The 25,707-nt window shown below is 40.2% G+C and overlaps 1 protein-coding gene and 1 pseudogene across 1 annotated transcript in view; one reads left to right on the plus strand and one right to left on the minus strand.

Annotated features, from left to right (window-relative positions):
• Positions 1-4,724: 4,724 nt before the first annotated feature.
• CD28 (CD28 molecule) overlaps positions 4,725-25,707 on the plus strand; it is a 68,935-nt gene continuing 47,952 nt past the window's right edge. The window contains exon 1 of the mRNA XM_077956438.1: positions 4,725-4,833. The gene's annotated coding sequence lies outside the window, so the exon portion shown is untranslated. The remainder of the gene's footprint in view (positions 4,834-25,707) is intronic.
• On the minus strand, positions 7,354-10,130 carry LOC114671483 (cytochrome c oxidase subunit NDUFA4 pseudogene; annotated as a pseudogene).

Raw genomic sequence — 25,707 nt, forward strand, 5'->3', positions numbered from 1 at the left:
TACCAGCTGCTGGGGAGGCTGAGGCAGGAAAATTGCTTGAATCCAGGAGGCGGAGGTTGCAATGAGCCAAGATTGTGGCACTACACTCCAGCCTGGGTGATAGAGTGAGACTCGTCTCAAAACAAACAAACAACAAACAAACAAAACAAAACAAAAAACCCAGGAAGCTAAGGAGGAAGAGAATTTCACTTCTGAGGAATTCTGAAGAGCAGACATCTTAATGATGTGTCATTTATGTTTCAAAAAGAAAAATGGTGTGTCACTCAAATTTATCCCTCTTGTTCCTATTTTCTATAAGAATTGATACTGAAACTAAGTCAGGAGCAGGGGGCTTACCATTATTTTCTGAATATCCCCAGACCTGGGCTCTGTTTCCTTTATCTTTTTTTGGCCCTCTGAATCCTGCAGGCAACTCAGACCACTAAGCCCTTTCTCTGCATTCCCGTGTACAGGGAGGTAAGATCTTAATTACAAACCACACATTCATATATTCTGACAGAGTATGGTTGCTAGTAATCTAAATCCTAGTGGTTTATTTCACACTGGAAGTTCTAATGGCTTTGGGGAGTAGATTCTTGGTATTTTGATTTTTTTTTTTTTTTGTTTAACTGTTTATGTATGTGTGTTCCCATGTATCTATTTGACCATATGGTTCCCTTAAATACTTAGTGATTGTTTGTCATCCTCAGATAAAACCCCAGCACTTTAGCATGCCAAGAATCCTGTTTCCCTTATTCTTTGTCTGGCTGACACTTCCTCTCTTTTTTTTTTTTTTTTTTTTTTGAGACGGAGTCTCGCTCTGTCGCCCAGGCTGGAGTCCTGTGGCACAATCTCGGCTCACTGCAAGCTCCGCCTTCCGGGTTCACGCCATTCTCCTGCCTCAGCCTCCCGAGTAACTGGGACTATAGGTGCCTGCCACCACCCCCAGCTAATTTTTTTGTATTTTTAGTACAGACGGGGTTTCACCATGTTAGACAGGATGGTCTCGATCTCCTGACCTTGTGATTCGCCTGCCTCGGCCTCCCAAAGTGCTGGGATTACAGGTGTAAGCCACCGCGCCTGGCTGATACTTCCTCTTTTTATAGGTTCAGCTCAGCATTCATCATTTACAGGAAATGTCTGAGGCCCCAGAATGTATACAGGGCTCTCATCTCTCCTCCTGAATCACTTAGCATATTATAATAAAATTATTCACTGATTCATGGGTTCCGCAAATATTTATTGAGCACCTACATTTACTAACCTAGCACTATAAGCTCCACCTGGTCAGGCTTCTCTGCTAAAAAAAGACCTCCATAAATATTTGTTCAACTAAAATAGATATCTATTATTTTTAGTTTTAGGGGAAAGGCTTCATTGGTTGCGATGAATGTAATTGCTGTTAGAGAGGCAGTGTGATGTGAAAGAGAGAGAAAAAAAGACCTTACTGGAGTTACAATCAGAATAACTTGTTATAGGTGCTGGCTAAGAGCCTACCTTTCACAGTCAAAATACCTAGGTTGAAATCCTGGCTCTTCTGTTTGCTGGCTTTGTGGCATCCAGCAAATTATCCACTCTTCTTGTGTCTCATACGTAAGATGGAGGTCATGACAATACCTAATCTACAAGGTTATTGAGAGAATTATATGAGGAAGAGAGTATGCTGTAAATTTTGCAGTGGGGTTTCTGCCATGTTGGCCAGGCTGACTCCTGATCTCAAGTGATCTGCCTGCCTCTGCCTCCCAAAGTGCTGGGATTACAGGCGTGAGCCACCACACCCAGCCTCATGGTTTTCTGTTCCTGTGTTAGTTTACTGAGGATGATGGCTTTCAGCTTCATCCATGTCCCTGCAAAGGACATGATCTCATTCCTTTTTATGGCTGCACAGTTGAGAATTTGCATTTCTAACAAGCTCTCATGTGATGCTAATGCTGCTGATCTAGAAACCTCATCCTTTGAGAACCACTGATCTAGAAAGATTGTTTTACTCGGAGAGTAAATTACTTTGCTATGCTTCAGAAAATAGGAATTGGGACTTAAGACTTGAATTTTGCCTCTTAGATTATAGTTCTGGTGCCTAAGCACATTTAATACTATTTTTTAACAATGATGGGCACTAATGTGTTTCTATGGGCTTTGCATTGTTGAGGTCTGCCACAACTGTAGTAACAATTTAACCCTATCCTGGGACCCCTATAAAGATTACCCTGAGAGCCAATAAGATTTTATTTATTTATTTTTTTGAGACAGAGTCTTGCTCTGTCGTCCAGGCTAGAGTGCAGTGGCACAATCTTGGCTCACTGGAACCTCCATTTCCTGGATTTAAGCAATTCTCTTGCCTCATCCTCCCAAGTAGCTGGGATTACAGGCACATGCCACCACACCTGGCTAATTTTTCTATTTTTAGTAGAGACGAGGTTTCACCATGTTGGCCAGGCTGGTCTTGAACTCCTGACCTCAGGTAATCCGCCCACCTTGGCCTCCCAAAGTGCTGGGATTACAGGCATGAGCCACTGCACCTGACTGAGCCAATGAGATTTTATTTCTTGACTAGACATCTCCCTTCTCCCTTACGATGAAGGTAGAAAAGAGAGGAAAATATTTTAGTAAGAATCATCAGGCATTGTTTACATAGTGAACCCGTGGCTCATGTATTGGTAGCTTTTGCCATAAGAAATAATATACTAATATAATGGATTCTCTTCACAGACTTAACGGGAAGGTTGGTACAGACACACTTGAAAGATAGGCATGGTTTATATGACTCCTCAAGGGTTTACTTAAAGAAAATCATTACAAAAAAGTGTGTGTGTGGTTCAAAGTTGTCCCTAATTGAAGCAAACATTAGGAAGATGCAATATCAAAATATACTGAACTGGGCCAGGCGCAGTGGCTTACGCCTGTAATCCCAGCACTTTGGGGGGCCGAGGCGGGCAGATCACGAGGTCAGGATCCAGATCACTGGATCTCCCTAGGTATATTGGTATTCTAGCTCTTTGGAGTGGAGAGATGTTGGCACCACTTTCTGGAAGATCAGTTGTTCTATGTCAGCCTGGTACTCTTAGGCTGAGCAGCCTCTTCAGTTTAAAGGAGAAAAGTAAAACACCATGAAACAAAATCATACTTTCCTGTCTGGGAAGTGGATCAACTCTCTATGTCCAGTTTATGGCCCCTTCTTCACTATAGGATGGTGTACTATATTCTGGAGTAGGTTCAAAAGTGCTTCTTGTCCTCAGGATATTTATCATTTTAAGAGAGATGAGGATTTATGTAAATAATTATACTAAAGGCAGAACAGAAAAATTGACATATCAACCATACTACCAATATGAAGAAGGAATGCAGAGGAAACAATAATACATTCTGCTTGAGGAAGTTGGAGATGGCTTAAGGAGGCTGTGGCATGTGGGCTGAGACTTTAAGAAAATTTCAGGCCAGGCGCCCTGGCTCACGCCTGTAATCCCAGCACTTTGGGAGGCCGAGGTGGGCGGATCACAAGGCCAGGAGATCAAGACCATTCTGGCTAACATGGTGAAACTGTGTCTCTACTAAAAATACAAAAATTTAGCCAGGCATGGTGGCGGGCGCCTGTAGTCCCAGCTACTCGGGAGGCTAAGGCAGGAGAACGGTGTGAACCTGGGAGGCGGAGCTTGCAGTGAGCCGAGATCACGCCACTGCACTCCAGCCTAGGCGATAGAGCGAGACTCCATTTAAAAAAAAGAAAAAGATTTCATAGCTGGGCATGGTGGTACACACCTGTAATCTCAGTTACTCAGGAGGCTGAAGTGAGAGGATTGCCTGATGCCAGGAATTCAAGACCAGCCTGGGCAGCATCACAAGACTCCCTCCCCTACTTCAACTCTAAAAAAGTTGAAAAAAAATTAGCCAAGCATAGTGGTGTGCACCTGTAGTCCCAGCTACCTGGGAGGCTGAGGCGGAAGAATTGCTTGAGCCCTGAAATTCGAGGCTGCAGTAAGCTATGATCACACCACTGTACTGCAGCTTGGGCAATAGAGTGAGACCTCGTCTCTTAAAAAAAAAAAAAAAAAGGATTTCAGTAGATGGAGGCCTGTTAAGGAGTTTATAGCGATGTACTTACTATATTGAACCTAAATCTAAAGTTTCCACTTGGTGAACCTCACGTACATTGTAAGGGTTATTTCCCCTGAAGTAAGTGGTATGTAATGCAGAAAAATAGAAATGAACTTTACCAAAGGAAATGTGTGTTACGTTTTGTTACATGAAAGGTCAATGTTTGCTTAGATATTGTTTTAAATTTCTCTGCCCTGATTGCCTCAAGACCCAGTGAGATTTTGGTTGTTGACCAGATGCCTGGTTTTTCTGTTGGCCTTGCCTACACAATTCTAAAATGGAATTCAAGGCTGTCTATAGTTTAAAGACTGATTACTTCAACTTTAGAGAACATTGCTGTGAATTATCTTCTTTACGACTTGCAGAGCCCTATAGATTATTTACAATAAGAAAGTTGGATAAGATACAGAAAAGACCGAATTGCCTTTTAAATCTAAATTTAAATTTGACGGAACCCAAGCTTGCTCCTTTGCTCTGTGTTATCACATCTGCTTTGGGACCCACTAGATTGTCATTTTCTTGACTGTCCCACTTCCTCAACTGTTCTGTTTCCCCACCGTCAGCAGTTTTCTGGCATCATTTCCTTAAAAGCCAGCTTAGACTTGTAACCTATCCCTTGGAGCACTCTCTCACCATTTTATTTTACTTTCCATCCATTACACTCACCCACCAAGTCCTTAACCCTAGATCAACCCAACTTCTGACTAGACAGCTGTGATGGCTAATACCGAGTGGCAACTTGATTGGATTGAAGGATACAAGGTATTGATCCTGGGTGTGTCTGTGAGGGTGCTGCCAAAAAAGATTAACATATGAGTCAGTGGGCTGGGAAAGGCAGACCCACCTGTAATCTGGGTGGGCACAATCTAATCAGCTACCAGCTCTGCTAGAATGTAAACCAAGCAAAAAAATGTGCAAAGAGAGACTGGCCTAGCCTCTTGGACTACACCTTTCTCCCCTGCTGGATGCTTTCTGCCCTCTAACATCAGACTCCAAGTTCTTCAGTTTTGGAACTCAGATTGGCTCTCCTTGCTCCTCAGCCTGCAGATGGCCTATTGTGGGACCTTTTGATTGTGTGAGTTAATACTTAATAAACTGCTTTGTAGATACGTATCCATTCCATTAGTTCTGTCCCTCTAGAGAACCCTGACTAATACAACAGCTTTATCCCTTTACTTTATACATGTGTTTCCTTGTTTAGGTGTGTTTCTTGTAAGACATTTATAGCTGCATTTTGCTTTGTTTTTATTCCAATCTGAGAATAACAGCTTCTTAAATTGGTGAGTTTAACTTGTTTATATTTATCGTGATTACTGATTTATTTGGGTATATTTATATCACCATTTGAAAGAAATTTTGTTTTTTCTTTGTGCTTTTCTTTTACTATTTTAGCATCACTTTTAAAAAAGAAATATTTCTTTTCTTTGTTTTAAAAATTTACGTTTTTTTCTTATTCTTTGTTTGTTACCTTAAAAGTTTTAACATGCTGGCCGGTTGCGGTGGCTCACACCTGTAATCCCAGCACTTTGGGAGGCCAAGGTGGGCAGATCACCTGAGGTCAGCAGATCAAGACCAGCCTAATCAATATGATGAAACCCTGTCTCTATTAAAAATACAAAAATTAGCTGGGTGTGATGGCATGCTCCTGTAATCCTAGCTACTAAGAAGGCTGAGACAGGAGAATCGCTTGAACTCAGGAAGTGGAGGTTGCAGCGAGCTGAGATAACGCCATTGCACTCCAGCCTGGACAACAAGAGCAAAACTCCATCTCAAAAAAAAAAAAAAAAAAAAAAAAAATTAACATACTTACTTAACATGCCTATTTAACTAACATTAATAAATATTTCTATTCTCCCTCAGAACAATATAAACACTATGGAATAGTTGAGCTCTGACATCCCTATCCTGTATTCCATATTGTTGCTTTCCAGAATTTTAGTTCCATCTTGTTTTTAATTCCTCCAATTACTACTATTTGAACAAAAATTTAATTTTATATATACATATAGAAAAGTACACAAATCATAAGTACACACTTGAAACATTTTCAAAAAGGAAATATAACCCAGGTAACAACCACTCAGATGGAGAAAGAGAATATATTACTAGCACCCCAGAAGCCCCACAAAGCGGTTCTCAGTCACCACCCCTCTCAAAAGTAATCTTGATCCTAACGTCTGTGATCATGGATTAGTTTTGCCTGTTTTGAACTTTATATGGACTCTTTTGTCTGGCTTCTTTCCATTAACATTGTTTTCGAGAGATTAATCTGTGTCTTTAGGTGTAGCAGTAGTTTGTTTATTCCCATTGCCTTAAATTATTCCATTGTATGAATATATATATAATTTATTTATTCATTCTGCTATTGATGGACAGTTAAGTTGGTTTTAGTTTGTCTGTTAGGAATAGTCTATTATGAATATCTTGTCTTTTGTACTGTTTCTGGGCACATGCTCTTAGGTACATGTTCGTATGTACCCATTTCTGTTGTGTATATCTAGGAATGGAATTGCTGAGTCATTAGACACACAATTTACATTTTCACCAATAGTGTATGAGAGTTTTGTGAAGTGCCTGTCCAAATTCTTTCTGTGGTTTGTACTTGTTTATCATTAGATCATTTTTAGATAAGATTACTTTTTACTGTGGAATCCTGTGTGTCTGGGGTTGTGAATATATACTCTGGAGTGTTTTGTGGATGTGTATTAAGTTCTGCACTTACTTCTGCTGGGACTCTAAGTGTACAGTTTTTGGCTTGGGATTCTAGCACATAAGGGTGGTACAAATTTGTACCTCACACCTGGAAGGGACACGTGCTTAATGCATCAATTTCTCACTGGGTGAGTTTTCCACCTTTATCCAAAGATTGAGGCAGATAGCACATCTTCTTCTGCTTCTTTGTGATGGTGGCCAGAGATTTTCTAGATTAGTACTGTCCAGTAGAACTTTCTGTGCTGATGGAAGTGTTCTATATGTATGCTGTCCAACATGGTAGCTACTGGTACTCAGTAACCCACATGTGGTTATTGAATACTTGAAATGTGTGACTGAATAATTGAATTTACATTTTGTTGAATTTTATTTTATTTTATTTTATTTTATTTTATTTTATTTTATTTTATTTTTTTGGGATAGAGTCTCGCTCTGTTGCCCAGGGAGGAGTGCGGTGGTGTGATCTTGGCTCACTGCAACCTCCACCTCCTGGGTTCAAGCAATTCTCCTGCCTCAGCCTCCTGAGTAGCTGGGACTACAGGTGCTCACCACCATGCCTGGCTAATTTTTTGTATTTTTAGTAGAGACAGGGTTTCACCATATTGGTCAGGCTGATCTCGAACTCCTGACCTCGTGATCTGCCCGCCTCGGCCCCCCAAAGTCCTGGGATTACAGGCGTGATCCACCGCGCCCGGCCCAGATCTCAGTCTTATTTCTTTTCTCACTCTATATATCTTCCCAGGGTGATTTCATTCCAATTTATGGCTTCAGGTATATTTTATGAGCTGATGACTCCTAAGTTTGTTGTCATTTTTGAAGCATTAACTCTCTTCTCTGTGTTTCCTCTTCCTCATTAGTTTAGCCCTCATCTCTGCAAAAACAAAAAGTAGAAACGAAAAATACAAAGCAGCAAGTTTTTCTAGGCTCATAAGTTTTTTTTCAAGTTTCAGTTATTGATTAATTAAAGTGTAATCTTCAACACATTATATCAACGTGATTTTATATATTTAGAGGAGAAATACTTCCTGGTTAAGTGGAAAATTGTGTGGATGGCTTCTGGAAAACCTTCATTCTAAAGCAGCTTTATAGTGAAACATTTCACTTAGAAATCTGGACCTTCTTTCTTCAGTTTGCTGTAATCCACATGCACTGAGTAGAACTTATATTGATTCTTGGGACCCAGTTTGTTCCAGGGCCCTGGGTTATTCTTTCTGTCCCAACTAACATCTGGATTGAACAATGCCAGACACAAGAGATAACACTGCTGCTCCAGGACCTCCAGCTCCAATAAATACAAAGAGGGGCATCAAGCTTGGCTGCTTCTTGGAATAACTGAGGATCTAGCAGAGCAAGTTTGCAGCAGAGGCCCTCGACTAGAAATGAGAGAACCAACCTAACTACCAGGCCCTGGGCTAAGTAGTATTTGGCTCATAAGTTTTGAGAGCAAGCTCTAAAACTCCAGTGAACAGTTAGCTGCATGCTGTATTTAGGCAGACCCTTGACCCAGTCCTTCCCTAATTTGTCTTCAAAATAATTGTGGGGGCACTGAAGAATTGTGGGACACTGGCATGAAGAAGAATCTTAGAGATATTCTTTGATCTAGTTCAATTAATTAATCAATCAATTAACTGACAAAAATTGTATACATTGATGGTGTATAACATGATGTTTTGATATATGTATACATTGTGGAATGGCAAAAGCAGGATAATTGACATATAAATTACCTCACATACTTATCCTTTTTTTTTTTTTTTTATGATGAGAACTTTGGTCTGTTTTTCTGGTGAATAATATGTAGTAGGACTGGTACCAGAACCAGGTCATCCAGAGATGTTCTGTCTGCTGCCATCAACTCAGGGCCTCAGAAGGTGGTACTCCTTCCCTAAAGGTGAATTATTTTAACTAAAAAAACACAAAGAGAAATCCTTATTTCTAGATGAAATAAGAACCAACAGGAAATTCCAGGAGATTTCAGTTATATCAGTTGTTACAGTTGCTATATAGTGATATAACATCTGTTACAATGAAAACAGCAAGTATATATTTAATATACTTTTACAAAGTCCCCATATTTTCTTTTCTTTTCTTTCTTTCTTTTTGTTTTTGGAGGGTAGCAAGGTTTATTGTAAAGAGCAAAAGAACAAAGCTTCCACAGCGTGGAAGGGGACCCAAGCGGGTTGCAGCTGCTGGCCGGGGTGACCAGCTTTCATTCCCTTATTGGCCCCTCCCATGTTCTGTTTTTGTCCTATCAGAGTGCCCTTTTTTCAATCCTCCCCGTGATTGGCTACTTTTAGGATCCTGCTGATTGGTGCATTTTACAGACCACTGTTGGTGCATTTTACAGAGCGCTGATTGGTGTGTTTTGCAGAGTGCTGATTGGTGCATTTTACAATCCTCTTACTAGCTACAGAGTACTGATTGGTGCATTTTACAATCCTAGCTACAGATTGCTGATTGGTGTGTTTTACAATCCTCTTGTAAGACAGAAGAGTTCTCCAAGTCCCCACTTGACCAAGGAAGTCCTGCTGGCTTCACGTCTCAATCCCCCCTCTAAACAGGACATCCCAGCTGAAAAGTCCCCATATATTCTTTTAGTGATCATTTTAATGTGTGTGTGAGAAAAGGACACTATTAAAAGAAACTTTTCAACTTTTCTAATTCTGTGTCTACTTTTAGCCAATATTTGTGAGCATCAATCATATCCTTCCTCAGTAATTATATTTTATTGTTTCCTCCCAGGTCATGTGAAAGACTGTGTATAATTCAGAAGAGATATTTCTACGGTGAAAAAAATACCCCATATTTAAATCAATTCAAGTTTCTTCTTGACATCTAGGCTGTATCTAGGACACATCTGGACATCTGGAAACATCCAAATTTGACTGACTTTTCCAGTTTTCAGCAGAACATTTAGTAAATAAAAGAATAAGAAATTTGTACTAATCATATTTTTTTAAAAAAAGTCAACAGCACTTCAGTGGGGCTGGTATCCTCATGGCCTGGCCTTTATTTCTTGCCACATGTCAGACTTACCCATGTTGGTGGAGGAGGCTGACATTCAAAGGGTGTGGTTTTTGAGGTTGCCACATGCCTTGCCATGACTTAAAATATCTCTGTCTGACTGCCAGATGGCCTGGGGAAGCACCAAACACAGGATCCACTGACCTCAGAACTTGGTGCTTTAGGAATGGAGCCTCTTTCAAGGTCCTTCTTAAATTTCTGTTTCTAAATATCTGAAGCACATCAAGCCTTAAACTGAGATTTTGAGCTGCTTCTCCTCGCTTTACTGAAAGCAGAGGGTGAGAATTAATTTCGGGCACAGATAGTAAATGCTGACTTTTCATTGTTCCCTCGAGAACACTTTACTCTCCAAGAGAAAGTCTCCCTTCTTCAGCCCAAATCTTGTGGAAACTGTGCACATGAGGTGTGGAGAAATCCCATGGGAAAACTGGGAGTCTACAAACAGGCCTAGTCTTTGAGGATGCTCAGCAGGGGTGGAGGAAGAAGCCTCAGGTATCTCTTCAGGGCCAATTCCCTACTGGATATAGATATACAAAATGTAATTTACTTCCAGTTATTGAATGATAATGTCTTGAAACATTAGAAAAACAGTCATCTTGAAGGAAAAGGCAAAGAAGATTATTTGAAGAGGAGTAGACTTTTTTTCTGTTTGTAGAGTGGAAAAGTGAGATAAATTGGTTTGAAAAGAGAAAAGTAAATACATTGCAAGGGAGACTTTATTCATTAAACATTTGTTGAGCATCTACTAAGTGCCAGAGATAGTTCTAGTCTCTGGAGATATAATAGTTAGTGGACTAGACGAACGTGTTCTTTGGCCTTATGGACTTCTCAGTCAAGTGAAAGGACATGGAGGGGCCCTAACCCAGTGAATGTGTGCAGCGAGGGATCAGAGGAGATTTCTCTGAAGGAGTGATATTTAAACCAAGACCTGAATAGGGTTAGATGGACAAAGCCCCCAGTTTAGTTTGGCTTCATTTTCAATGATCCCATTACAAAGCAAAACAAAACAAAAACTCAGTTCTAAATCCTTTGTTTTTTTCTACTTTAGATTATTGCCTGCCTGAGATACAACTCTGATTTCAACAAGAGACAATTGGATTGCTATTTTTCTCTCTCCTTTGACTTGATATTTATTATTTCTCATCTCTCACTGTATTATGATTTATTGGTTTACATCTGTCTCTCTCTATAGATTAGGAGTCACTAAAGGCCAGGGACTGTCTTAATAGTCTTTGTTCAGGCACCACATAGCCCTAGGATGAATAAATAAAGAAATTAAGATGATTGAATAAAAATAACAGTTGTTCTCACGGCATCATTCTGCATCGAGAAAAGTGTCAGGTCAAACTATTCTTCCCATCCAATCTATTTAATTGCACAACTAACCGAATCTCCCATCCAGTCTATTCAATAACACTAATGCATTGAGCATCTACCATGTACAGGCCACGTGTTTGTCATGGGGATGTAATGGTGAGCAAAATAGACAAGGCATTGGCTCTTGTGGAGTGTACAGTCTGATGGAGGAAGACAAACTTTATATAAATAGTCACTCAAATACTTAATTCCTAATTCTATCAAAAGAAACAATGTAGGTAAAAATATTGAAATAAAAGATTTGAGTTGAAAATGGCAGGAAAATTCAAAGTTTTGCCAAGTTTTTGGATGCCTGTAAGAAATGTGTCTTATATTTGCTTCCTCTTTTCCCTTCTAGCCTCTTGCAATAATTGAGTTTGTAAAATCAAAAATCCATTTTTTGGGCAAACACCAGCTAATCATTAGTGGTACTTTGATTTTCCCCAAAGTTGTTTTCTCGTCATCCTGATAACTATTAAGCAAGTCAGAATCCAATTTTGCACGGAAGTTTTAAAGCTCTAAAAAATTACCATCATCTATAATCAGGGATGTTATTCCTGCACATTAAGAGTATGAGAGGATATACCAGGAAAGGGAAATGGAAGAAGAAAACAAACAAACCAAAAAAGCAAATGAGATGACAGATGGATATAGAGATAGAAAATAGGAGTAATAATAATTTGCACTGCTCTCCAAATGTCAGAAAGACTACTCTTTTTTTTTTTTTTTTTTAAGAAAGACTACTCTTAGAAGCTTATGAGATAATTATACACAGAACAGGATACACATGTTTTTTTGGCTCCAGATCTAAGAAAATAACTCTTCTGTATTAGAAGATGAACAGTGAAGGAACAAACTGACCTTAATATAGTAGGACAATAAACTACTATTAAGTTGATATTTCATAGTTCTCTTTGAAATTTTTGGATGTAAATCAGGATTCCTCTTCCCCCACCCAGTGTTCTTTCCCTTTCTTTCCACATTTTTCTCATTTTTGATTTTTTTTCTTTTCTTTTTTTCTGAATGCTATCATGTGGATCTCTGAACTGTGCTGCTAACACACATGATATATATGCTACTGACAATAAGCAAGTATGAAGGTGAGAGGGCACATGAAATGGTGTGATGACACTGGATAATAGTATTCACAGATATTTTACTTCTCAGGTAAAAGAAACTGCTAATCATTTAAAAAGGAAAGGCATATTTGTTACTGTTGCTTAATATTATAAAATGTTTGACGAAAATACTGTCTTCTTTATTCCTAGTCTGGTATTGAATTGCTTACCATTTTAATAAAAATATGAGAGCTGAGTTGGTAAGAATAAAGACAGCAAGAGAGATAGAAAGAAAGATAGAATAAAATAAGTGAACTGGGCGCAGTGGCTCACACTTGTAATCCCAGCACTCTGGGAGGCTGAGGTGGGTGGATCACCTGAGGTCAGGAGTTCGAGACCAGCCTGGCCAACATGGAGAAACCCTGGGTTTACTAAAAATATAAAAATTAGCTGGGCGTGGTGGTGCATGCCTCTAATCCCACCTATGTGAGAGACTGAGGCAGGAGAATTGCTTGAACCAAGGAGGCAGAGGTTGCAGTGAACCAAGATGGCACCACTGCCCTCCAGCCTGGGTGACAGAGTGAGACTCCATCTCAAAAAAAAAGAAAAGAAAAAAAGAAAAGAAAAAAAATAGAAATATGGGACACTACTCACTGCTTCACTATTATAGTAGACTTTCTCCACCTACCCAATGAGCCTCCCATTTGTGTTTACCTTGTCAACCATGGAGGACAACCAAATAAGAACCTTATACAGGGTGCACTTCATATGCCATTAGTCATGCATCCTCAACAGGGGCTATGTCACCCCCAAGGAAGTGAAAATTGGTCATGAGTATATGTAATCTTACTTTTTAATGTATAAAGCCATATATATATATATATATATATAAACACATAGATACATAGTTTATATAATATTAAAATTTCATGGGGGCAATTAAGAAAAAATGTCTGAAAATGTTTTTTAGGGGGACAACAATAATGAAAACAAATGATTGAGAGACACTGGCCTTAATTGTATCTTCATGCTTTGTAGAGGAGGTAATTTACTTCTGGGTGAAGCTACTTTATCTTAAAGAGCTTGATATTTATACTGCAACACCAACTAGGAAATGACCATTATTGAATGAAGCCAAAATGGTACCATGACTACCAAATGGTGGAGAAGCTTGAGGCAAATGGATAGGCTTCTCAATAGCCTTACTATAAACCCAACAAATATAGCCCCAAACCGACTATTTGTACTGGAAATAAAGAAGTGATAAGAGGTAAATCAGTTTTTGCTTATTTGCAGATTATTTTTTTCCCCCGAGACGGAGTCTTGCTCTGTTGCCCAGGATGGAGTGCAGTGGCACAATTTTGGCTCACTGCAACCACTGCCTCCCAGGTTTAAGCAATTCTCCTGCTTCAGCCTCCCGTTACAGGCGCACACCACCACGCCCAGCTACTTTTTTTGTATTTTTGGTAGAGACGGAGTTTCACCATGTTGGCCAGGCTAGTCTCGACCTCCTGACTTCATGATCTGCCCACCTCGGCCTCCCAAAGTGCTGGGATTACAGGCCATTAGCCACTGTGCCTGGCCTGCAGATTTTAATTTACAGAGTCTATAATTTCAGGGATACATGTACAGTAGACATTTTCACAACTGACTCTCACTTAATTAACTTGCCAGATTAATAGAGGTTCTCCATATCCTCTGTAATACATCCAGCTGAGGTCCATGGCACTCTGCACACTCTATGTTAGTAGGCTACTCACTATTATACCCTACGCTTCTGTTATCTTCAGTTTTATGCTTACTTAGAGTAAACTTGGTTTATTCCCAAACCCGTTTATACTGGTTGCATTTGTTACTATACTTAGTTATTATTTAATGAAATAAGAGGTAAGTCTATGAATGCAAAAGGAAAGAGGATTATTGTTTCTACAAAACCCAAATTGAATGCTTTAAGAAAGAGTCAGTAAGGAAAGTCACAATTTAAATTAAGAACAGTCAAAGTGATTCTATGCTTCTTCCAAGCCATGTTCAAATACAGGTACAGAATAGGCAGAGCATGAAGGAGGTAGAGAAGGTATAGGGAATTAAAGGTGTACCTAATAGGTTAATGAATATTGTGATAAATATTGGACTTTAAGCTAGTTAAGGAGAAAAACAAGAACACGAAAGTCTTGAGAGGTGATGATAAGATGGTAGGCTTTGTCAACTGGAGGGCATTGGGTTATAGTCAGAGTCATCTGAAATGTTGCAGGTTGTGATTAGAGGATGAAATGCTTGAAATTAAGATTATGAAGGGGGTTCAGTTAATGGTAGTAATGGTAATGACAAGAAGGGATTAGGTGGTGAAGTGCTGTAAAGGACAACTAAATAGGGGTAAATAAAAAGACAGCAGAGGCCAGGTTATTGGAAGGATACTGAAATCACTAAGAATTACCCCAGGAATGTAATTGGAGGGAGATAGTGAAATGATCAAAGAATACAGTGTCATGTAATTCAGTAAGTGATGTTGGTAAGTGCCAGAGATACTCAGAGGAAAGAAAACATTATGTGTTGCCATGGTTGGAAAAGCATTGTGGAGGAATGGGGATTGCATCTGAGGGTTGAAGGCCAAAGAATCAGGTGGGATAGATGGAGAGGACAGGGGAAGGTGTTTCGGGTTATGAGTCATAGAGTGAGCAAAGGCCAAATGGCAGGAAGGAGCATGGTATGTTTTTGATGTCAGTGAGTTTAGGAGGTGTGATGGCTTTGGATTGTAAAAGGTTTGGAATGCTAGACCAAGGTGGTTGGTTTTTTTTTTTTTTCCCCGCTTTTTCTATAGAAGAGTAATTATTGTTTGGCTGCTGCCTTTTAGAATTCTCTCAATGGAGTAATCTTTTGTGTTTGTGTCTTAGAGAGACAGGGTCTTGCACTGTCACCCAGGCTGAGTGCAGTGGCTCCATCATAGCTTACTGTAACCTGGGCTCAAGTGATCTTCTCACCTCAACCTCCCAAGTAGCTAGGACTACAGGTGTGCACCACCATGCTTGGCTAGTTAAAGAAAAATTATTTTTGTCGAGCCAGGGCCTTGCTTTGTTGCCCAAGCTATTCTTGAACTCCTGGCCTCAAGTGATCTTCCTGCCTCAGCCTCCTGAAGTGCTGGAATTACAGGCATGAACCATCATACCCAGCCTCAATGAACTAATCTTTACTGATATTATCTTTTGAGTGAGAATTTATTCTTGTATTAAAATTTTAGGTTGTGAGAAATTGCCTTCATTTGTAAACATAGGTCAATAGTCATGCATGTTAAACTATAAAGGGGCAGATGGAAATAGATCAGAAAGTTAGACTACAAAAATTGAGTCTGAATCCAAGCTCACTTAGTGGCTGTATTCTCAGAAGCTTGTGCCTGTTAAACTTCAGATTCTTTATCTTTGAACCCAGATCTTAGAGCTCTTCAATCTTAGAATGCCACCCCTTCAAATTTCTGATTTTTTTTTTTTTTTGAGATGGAATTTTGCTCTTGTTGCTGAGGCTGGAGTGCAATGGCACGATCTCGGCTCACTGCAACCTCTGCTTCCCAGGTTCAAGCGATTCTCCTGCATCAGCCTTCTGAGTACCTGGGATTACAGGCATGCACCACCATGCCTGGCTAATTTTGTATTTTTAGTAGAGACGGAGTTTCTCCATGTTGATCAGGCTGGTCTTGAACTCCCACGGGTCATCTGTCAGCCTTGGCCTCCCAAAGTGCTGGGATTATAGGCATGAGCCACTGCGCCCAGATGATTTTTTTTTTTTCCTGGAGAACTAAAAGTAAACTGAGTCACAACCACTTCCTTTTGACTTCCCATGTAGTATCTATTGATTTGAGAAGAGATATTAAGCTCTCACAAGACTCTGTATATAGGGACGTTTTGACCAAAGTCTTCTATGTCTTTAGCCAAAACAACATGGAAGGTCAAACTATCAGAAGGCTGCTAAATGAGGTGTAATCAAAATAAGGGTAATTTTTCTGAATGAGACAAATGTGTATTGATATTGGGCTTTGCATGGCCTATGTGTCCATCCCCAAATGGGTCTTCCTGTCCTTCTTCATCAGTTATTTCAATCATGGTCCAGGTGGGAAAGAGATGGCACAGTCAAAGGTTTCCTTTAAGAGAAAGACACTTCAACAAAGGGACTCCTTGTAGGGCTGCAGGTAGGATTAAGGGGACTAACAAAGATGACGAAGCACCTAGGGGACTAGCAACATTGGGAAGCTGTTACTTCTGCTCCTAGGCCTGCAGGGACAAGAAGAGTGAGTGGTGTTAGAGACCCAGAAAGAACAGTAGCCCTGGGAGAGGGGCATCTAAGAGAAGCTGTGGACATAAGTAGAGGAATGCAACCACTTAGGGAAAGAGTAGGCAGAGCAAATACTCTGGTCTCTCTCTTTTCACCCTTGAATCTCCTGCAATTGGTGGAGCCCAACTGGAAGCCAGAAGGGAAGAAAGCCTAGATGATGCGGTCCAAGGTGGTCCACTCCTGAGAGGCAGCAAAGAAGAGAAGTGCTAAAAATAGATCTGGACAGGCAAAAAGAGAATGACCAGCACCCTGCCTCAACCTCCCAAGTAGCTGGGACTACAGGTCTCGATCTCCTGCATCGTGATCCACCCACTTCGGCCTCCCAAAGTGCTGGGATTATAGGCGTGAGCCACCGTGCCCGGCCAAATAGAGGTGTTTATAGTATTCTCTGATGGTAGTTTGTATTTCTGTGGGATCAGTGGTGATATCCCCTTCGTCATTTTTTATTGTGTCTATTTGATTCTTCTCTCTTTTCTTCTTTATTAGTCTGGCTAGTCATCTATCTATTTTGTTAATCTTTTCAAAACACCAGCTCCTGGATTCATTGAATTTCTGAAGGGTTTTTCATGTCTCTATCTCCTTCAGTTCTGCTCTGATCTTAGTTATTTATTGTCTTCTGCTAGCTTTTGAATTTGTTTGCTCTTGCTTCTCTAGTTACTTTACTTTTGATGTTAGGGTGTCCATTTCAGATCTTTCCCGCTTTCCGATATGGGTATTTGGTGCTATAAATTGCCCTCTTAACACTGCTTAACTATGTCCCAGAGATTCTGGTACTTTGTTCTCATTGATTTCAAAGAACTTCTTTATTTCTGCCTTAATTTTGTCATTCAGGAGCAGGTTGTTCAGTTTCCATGCAGTTGCGCAGTTTTGAGTGTTTCTTAATCCTGAGTTCTAATTTGATTGCACTGTGGTCTGAGGGACTGTTTGCTATGATTTCCGTTCATTTGCGTTTGCTAAGGAGTGTTTTACTTCTAATTATGTGGTCAATTTTAGAATAAGTGCTATGCGGTGCTAAAAAGAATGTATATTCTGTTGATTTCGGGTGGAGAGTTCTGTAGATGTCTATTAGGTCCACTTGGTTCAGAGCTGAATTTAAGTCCTGAATATCCTTGTTAATTTTCTGTCTCGTTGATCTGTCTAATATTGAATGGGGTGTTAAAGTCTCCCACTATTATTGTATGGGAATGTAAGTCTCTTTGTAGGTCTGTAAGAACTTGTTATATGAATCTGGGTGCTCCTGTTTTCAGAGCGTATATATTTAGGATAGTTAACTCTTCTTGTTGCATTGATCTGTTTACCACTATGTAATGCCCTTCTTTGTCTTTTTTGATCTTTGTTGGTTTAAAGTCTGATTTATCAGAGACTACGATTGCAACTCCTGCTTTTTTTGCTTTCCATTTGCTTGGTAAATACCCTTCCATCCCTTTATTTTGAGCCTATGTGTGTCTTTGCATGTGAGATGGGTCTCCTGAATACAGTACACTGATGGGTCTTGACTCTTTATCCAATTTTCCAGTCTGTGTCTTTTAATTGGGGCATTAGCCCATTTATGTTTCAGGTTAATATTTTTATGTGTGAATTTGGTCCTGTTGTCATGATGCTAGCTGGTTATTTTGCATATTAGTTGATGCAGTTTCTTCATGGTGACTTTATATTTTGGTTTTGTTTTGCAGTAGTTGGTACCAGTTTTTCCTTTCCATATTTAGTGCTTCCTTCAGGAGCTCTTGTAAGGCAGGCCTGGTGGTGACAAAATCCCTCAGCATTTGCTTGTTAAACAGACATTTTTCAAAACAAGACATACAAATGGCTAATAAACATATGAAAAAATGTTCAACATCGCTGATCATCAGAGAAATGCAAGTTAAAACCACAGTGAGATACCATCTTACACCAGTCAGAATGGCTATTAATAAACAGTCTAAAAACAGCCAATAATGGTGAGGAGAAAAGAGAATGCCTATATACCATTGGTGGGAATGTAAATTAGTACAGCCTTTATGGAAAACAGTATGGAGATTTCTCAAAGAACTAAAAATAGAACTAGCATTTGATCCAGCACTCCCACCACTGGGTATATACCCAAAGGGAAAGAAATCATTATGTCAAAAAGATACCTGCCCTCCCATGTTTAGTGCAGCACTAATCATAGTGGCAAAGATATGGAATCAACACAAGAGTCCATCAACAGAGGATTGAATAAAGAATATAGGATATAGCTACACATGGAAGATATATATATACACACACACACATATGTACAAAAGGTAGTGTGTATGTGTGTACGTATATATACACACACACACACACACACACAGATATACACATACACATCCACAGATACCATGGAATAATACAGAGCCATAAAAAAGAATGAAATCATTTGCAGCCACACGGATGGAACTAGAGGTTATTATTCTCAGTGAAATAACTAATAAACAGAAAGTCAAACACACATGTTCTCACTTAAAAGAGGAAGCTAAACAATGTACACATGGACATACAGAGTGAAATAACAGACATTAGAGACACCAAAAGGTGGGAGGGTGGGAAGTGGGTGAGGGTTGAAAAGTTACCTATGGGGTACAATTCTCAGTATTTGGGTGGTGGGTACACTGAAAGCCCAGACTTCACCACTATGCAATATATGCATGTAAGAAACCTGTATTTGTTCCTCCTAAGTATATATTTTTTTAATTTTAAGAGTTATCAGGACAAAAACATAAGGGTATTCATTACCTTTCAGTTGCAAGACATCTAATATGGTAATAAGCTCTAATATCTCTTTAGAGCTTGAGTGGAGTCACTTAGGAAATGGTGGAGTGGCCCAAATGGCTCTGGGAAGTCATAATTAACTGTGCTTCATAAAAGTGTACCTGTATTTTTCTGGAGAAATTCCAGATTTGTTAAATCCACACAAGCCCTTGATATTCAAGGACATATGCATCCTGATGAAACAAACAACATTAGTCCATCAGTGAACAGATTGAAGTCCCAACCACATTGCTTGTTAGAGAAAAATATAATACAGGTGACCAAATTCTATAGGTTGTTTGAAACATAACAGGAACTAAGGTTGAAAATAAGATCCTGTGAGGGAGTTGAGTGAGGAATGAATCTCAGGGCCTTCACCACTTACTGCTCTCTGGTCAGGATTTTTCTCTCTAATCTGAGTAAATTGCCCTCATTCTTGCAGGTTCAGAGTAAACAGAACCTCTTCAAAGATACTGTCTCCAGCCACCATAGACTACACACACACACTCCCCACTTCTGACCCATCTAAACCAGGTCTCCCTGCTATAATCTCCACTGCACTCTATACGGCATAGTGGGAATGCCAAGAAGAAAAAGTAACTACAGTTGTGTTCGTGCCATTAAGTGTTTAATGTCTGTGTCCTCCAGTAGACTATAAACATGATGAGGATGAATCCATGTCTCTCTCATTTCCAGCTGTATCCCCTCTGTCTAGCTCATAGTAAGGGCTCAATAAGGCATTTACTGAAGGAATGAAACACTCCACCATTGCTTTGTGACCCCCAATCAATATGCTTGCAATTGTGAATCTTTTTCTCTCTGGTACTCTGGTCATGGTAATCTTCCCATCCCTGGTTTCCCAGGGATATGATAATAGATATATTCTTGCTGAAAATAGCATCTTGCCACTAGCTAGGACATATATATTGCTGTCTGTTCTCTACCCTATATTCCTGTCTGAGCTGTGCTCAATGATGCAGAAGACTCAAAGACCTAATATCTTCACAACTCATTTCTCTTACAGCCAAGGCCAGAGTCATGCCTAGCCACTCAGCATCTCCCTCCTCTTTCTCCTGGGCCTCCTGTGGTTCCCTTCTGGACCTTGAGAGATGAGGAGCTTCCTGCACAGAATGCAAACCCAGACTCAGTTTACCATTTAGAATGCAGAACAGGAAAGGTAACTGACTTGGGAATTCCAGCAGCTAACACACAGACTTGAAGACCCACAGATTTAGGGATCAAATGTAGTTGGACCACTTTCTAGTTATATAATAATCTCAGAAAGTCACAGCCGCAATTCCTCATGTGTCAAATAGGGATGAGAATACCTCACTTGATATGTTGTCCATATCTTACACAAAGTGTAAATCTCCCCTGCCTTTAAGACACAAAGAAGGTTTGATGAATCTCCATTTCACACTTACTGTAGGGGCTGAATAAATCTTTGTTGGAGCAACCAGAATGTATCCTTGAATATATGTTCGATATATTTATGTGGATTGATTTTACTCTACAGCATGAATGCCACCAGAAACCTATTTTTAAATTAGCGTAGTATTCCTCCTTGATGTACAATCCTTTAATAATATATACCAGTATAAACAGCAAAGTATCATTGAAGAGTCTTTAAGAATTATTGTGGTCAAGCTGGTCAATGAGAAGCCCCATGGCTCTCTCATACACAGCAAGCCTACCAGGATAGTATCTTCTTTGATCTAAATTCCAGATAGAAACTTGCTTTCATTTCAGTTTCTAATCTTCCTCAAAGCTCTGCCTTACAGAGATTCGAATTATCACATGGTGACTGTGGGGGAAATAATGAAGCCTGGGACTTTGTGTTTGAGCTGTGTGGTATTATTCTAGCTGTTGCTATGAAAAACTTTGTCAAAAAAAATAGACAAAGATGAAGTTAAGAAAATCATGCATATTATCACAAACCAGCAGGACCAAAGCCTGAAAACAAACAAACAAACAAACACTATGCTAAACCTAAGAGAAAGAAAAATCAGAAATAATGGCCATATTGATTGACTAATCCCACTGAATAAACAAATATTACAAAAAGACATATTTGCAGGAACAATTCATGAGGCTTTATCAAGGATTACACGAAAAATAATGTGTTACATGAAAAACGTGGTTAAAAATCGCTTAAAACAATTACCTAAAAACCTTTTGATCACTTAGAGAGACAGGCCTATTACTTCAAGTTATGAAAGCAACAGCTATCATTTATTAGAGGCATCCTGCCCCTGGGTACTGTGCTAAGCATTATGCATGCATTATCTCATTTAATCCTGATAACAACTTAGGGAGTTGGTACTACCATTATCTCCATTTTATAGATAAGCAAATCTAATCTTACAAAACTTAAGTAATTTGTCCACAATGATACAACAAGTAGAAAAGAAGAGATTTGAACTCAACTTTGACTCAAAAAATGAAACTCTAGATTTGAGCATCATGTGAAAGATAGACACAGTCCTGACAAACTAGCAGCTTAATCATATGATTGATTGATAATGCAGAGGTTAAGAGCAAGGTTTTTACAGAGAAATGTACCTTCTGTATAGGCAAATCTGACCTTCAGCCACCAACTTTATAAAGATTCAGCAGAAGTCTATGTGTGACTTGCAAAGTCTTCCTTTACTCTACGATATGATGCGGTTCTTATTACTTCCCTGCTGACTTTATATTCATGTAGATCCAGACAATAGAAGATGCAAAACTTGTGTAGTTGTGACATCATCCTGGAGAAATTAATCCTGACCAGATCATGAATTTGTGTACTGTCAGCAAGAGAGATACATCATGAACCCAGGCAATGCTGATCTGAGCTTCAGGACAGCTCCATGACAAAAGGTCCATTCACTTGATCATCTGAAAAAAAGCAGAGGGGGAGTGACAGAAAAAAGTCAATTGAGGCCGGCGCAGTGACTCACGCCTGTAATCCCAGCATTTTGGGAGGCCGAGGCAGGCGGATCACGAGGTCAGGAGATAGAGACCATTGTGGCTAACATGGTGAAACCCTGTCTCTGCTAAAAAATACAAACAATTAGTTGGGCATGGTGACGGGTGCCTGTAGTCCCAGCTACTTGGGAGGCTGAGGCAGGAGAATGGTGTGAGCCTGGGAGGCGGAGCTTGCAGTGAGCAGAGATCACGCCATTGCACTCCAGCCTGGGTGACAGAGTGAGACTCTGTCTCAAAAAAAAAAAAAAAAAAAAAAAGTCAATTGCCATCACTAAAGGCGGGGGAAACTATCACCAATCATATTCCATCTAAATTATTATGACAGTATAAACTTATAAGTCTTAGGACCCAAAGAGATTGTTATTAGAGAAATCTACACTTCTCAAAAATCCTGTTATTCTGAAGATCTAATGGTCTCACTGAGCTGTGCTCTTTTTGGGCTCACTGAGGCCCAGCCACCTGCCTTGTTGCTGACATTCCACAAAGGTATCAAGAGCTCTGTGTTTGGCTGATTTTTTTAAATTTTTTTTGAAACCACTAGGACATTTGTATATTTTCTGGAAACAGGAATGTTAATTAAATTTGACTGGAGTTGAGAGGGCAAGGTAAGGAATGCATTTCACTCCACATCTTGTATTGAACCTAATTTGACCCACTCTGATTCCCTACTGTGCAATCAGTGGAATGGTAAGGAAGCAACCTCTGGCCCCTTCAGGAACTGCAGTCTTGTCCTAGCCTTGGGAAAACTGTCATGCTTGGTTTTCCTCCTTTTGGAACAATGTTAAGGGCCTTCCTCCCCTAACATGTTGTTTAGTACAGCCCCTCCAGGAAATAGAACTGTTAACTTCAACGTTGCTCTCAGTGGTCTCTCATGTTACCAGGCCCCCATGGGAACCTTCTCATCTTCCCCCTCACTGCATCTCCCTTCCCCCTACCCCTTCCCACCAGTTCCCACACTCACTGAATAAGGAAGGTCAATCTGAATACATCTGTCCACATCTCCAGAATGTCACAGAGGAGTAACAGCTGTTGACCTCTGTTCTGAACACATTATCCTGTTTGTCCCAAAAGTAGCTTGGGCGAGTTCCAGCTAATATATGCAATCTCTACTTCCTATGGGGAACTTAGGGCCAGCAGAGTATACTCCCCACACTTGCTTTTTGGCATTGGAATAAAAATACAACCTGTTTTCATGTACCAAATCCTATCATTGCTATTAATAATATTAATAATTATAATAACAATTATGGCCAAAATGTATCAAGCATTTGCTAGCTGCTAGATATAGCACAAAGCTAAAAGCATCCCAAAAAGTTTTTAAGCCTTAATTTTTCCTTTAAGTTTTAGAAAAGGCAGTAATTTTCTTTCTCCCTAAGTGACTATACTTCCACATCTTAATATATACACACACACGAAGCCTTTATTAACCTCTCATAGGTACAGGTAATAAAACTGAAGACTGTGTGCTTTCTCCTAGAAATACTGGAGGAAAAATAAAGGAACTCAGGGAGAAAAAAATACCTGAATCTGAGATGTTGCAAGATACCCAATAGTAAGGTAAAGAGCAAAAGTAAAGAGGCTACAGCCCAAGACAAGGTCCAAACAAATCTAGTATTTGTCTGAGAATCCATCCAGAAACACCCATTAACATCACAGTGCATATGATGTCATGTATACATTGTCTTGAGGAAAATTCCAGGCTAAACTTGTTCTTACAGAATTTAGCTTCCATTATGTTACAGATGGCTCAGATTTGGAATGACTGGTACTTGGCTCATCATTCTCTTCATTGAGGAGCCAGAGTCAATAGTGGAAACACGAGGAAATCTCATCCCTTTCAGGAATCTGATCTAGGTTGACCTCTCATGCTAGGTTGTTCATTGTATGAAATGCACCCAGCTTTGCTATGCCAAATTGTTATAGGACTTCTAGAAAATCGGAATTATGTAACTGGCCTCTAAGCAGAAAAAAGGAGGGTAGGAAGGCTTATAATGACCTTGAAACTGCACTTGCTTACCCCAAACCCTGTGTTCTGTGACTACAACACAGAAGGTGTTGCCCTACACTGTGGGGCCAGGAAAGACTAAGGCAGTCCTCTTGCCTCCAGGGAGCTCAAGTCTGGAAGAAATACTGAGGAAGAAGGCCCTAACTTGCCTGAAAAGGTTTCTCTGGCCAGAGGTGCTATGAGTTGGAGGATGACCAAAACTGGCCAGATCAGCACGGCGAAGAGAGGGTCTTCCCGTCCAAGCAAAGTATACACTACTTGGAAAAGTTTTAAAGTGTATGGCTTACTAAGGGAACCACAAGGAGCTCAGTGTGGCTAGAACAGAAAGGACACTGAGGAAGGGCCCAGGAGGTGACAGGTAGTTGAGGTCAGTGACAAAGGGCCTTTTATGCCTTGCTAAGCAGTTTGCTCTTCGTACTGAGAGCAATGAGGAACCCTCATAGGCACAGGCAATAAAACTGAAGACTGTGTGCTTTCACCTAGAAATATTGGAGGAAAAATAAAGGAACTCGGGGAGAAAGAAACACCTGAATCTGAGATGTTGCAAGATACCCAATAGTAAGGTAAAGAGCAAAAGTAAAGAGGCTACAGCCCAAGACATGATATGGGTCGGCCCACAGGTCTGGGTTGCCGGGACAGATTTAGGAGGTAGCAGCATATGAAAGCCAGGATTTCAAATAAGTTGAATCTCTTGCAGCAGCGCCAACGGATTGAAATCAGCTGTCTGACTCACTGTGTTGTACAGGATTTCTGAAACTTCATATCAGTTCAATGGGAGCATAGGAAGGGGAGGAGGTGCATAGGAAATAGTACTCCTGAGACTCCCAGGTCAGGGTGAGAATAAAGCCATGAACCCAGATCAGATTGCAGGCTGCTGTTCCCCACCTGTCCCTTAAATCTTGGCATTTTTCCATTGTTGGAGTTTGAGGTGGCTAATAAATTACTCCTCCTACTTGCTAATTCAGTTCTAAATCCTATAAGACAGACCAAGAAAGACAAAGGAATCAGGCAGACACAGAGGAAAATGTCACTGATAGAGGACTACCCGAGAATGTGGCTGAGCTATGCAGTCACAACAAGCACCCCAGAATTATTAGGCAGACCTACCCACCCATCACAGTTCCTGCCCAGAAACCACAGGTACCACCCCAAGGGAGAGAGTCTTTACCACTAAGCTACCACATGGTCCAGAGCAGGATGCTTGCTTTCTGCAGGGAGGCAGGTCCCCAAGGCGGGAGCAGGTGGCAGCAGGAGGCAGAGGGAGAAAGACTGAAGATATAAGCAGTAGAGGATAATCTGCAGGAGAAAAAAACGAGGCAATGAGAAATGGCCCTAGGATGCCAGCTAATACTTTAGCATTCATTAAACAGGAGCAAGCTTCCTTTGAGACTGTCACATTTGTCTAGGAAAACAAGTTATAGCAGTTACAGATGAACTAGC

This window comes from Macaca mulatta, chromosome 12, assembly GCF_049350105.2.
Source record: "Macaca mulatta isolate MMU2019108-1 chromosome 12, T2T-MMU8v2.0, whole genome shotgun sequence".
Taxonomy (NCBI): domain Eukaryota; kingdom Metazoa; phylum Chordata; class Mammalia; order Primates; family Cercopithecidae; genus Macaca; species Macaca mulatta.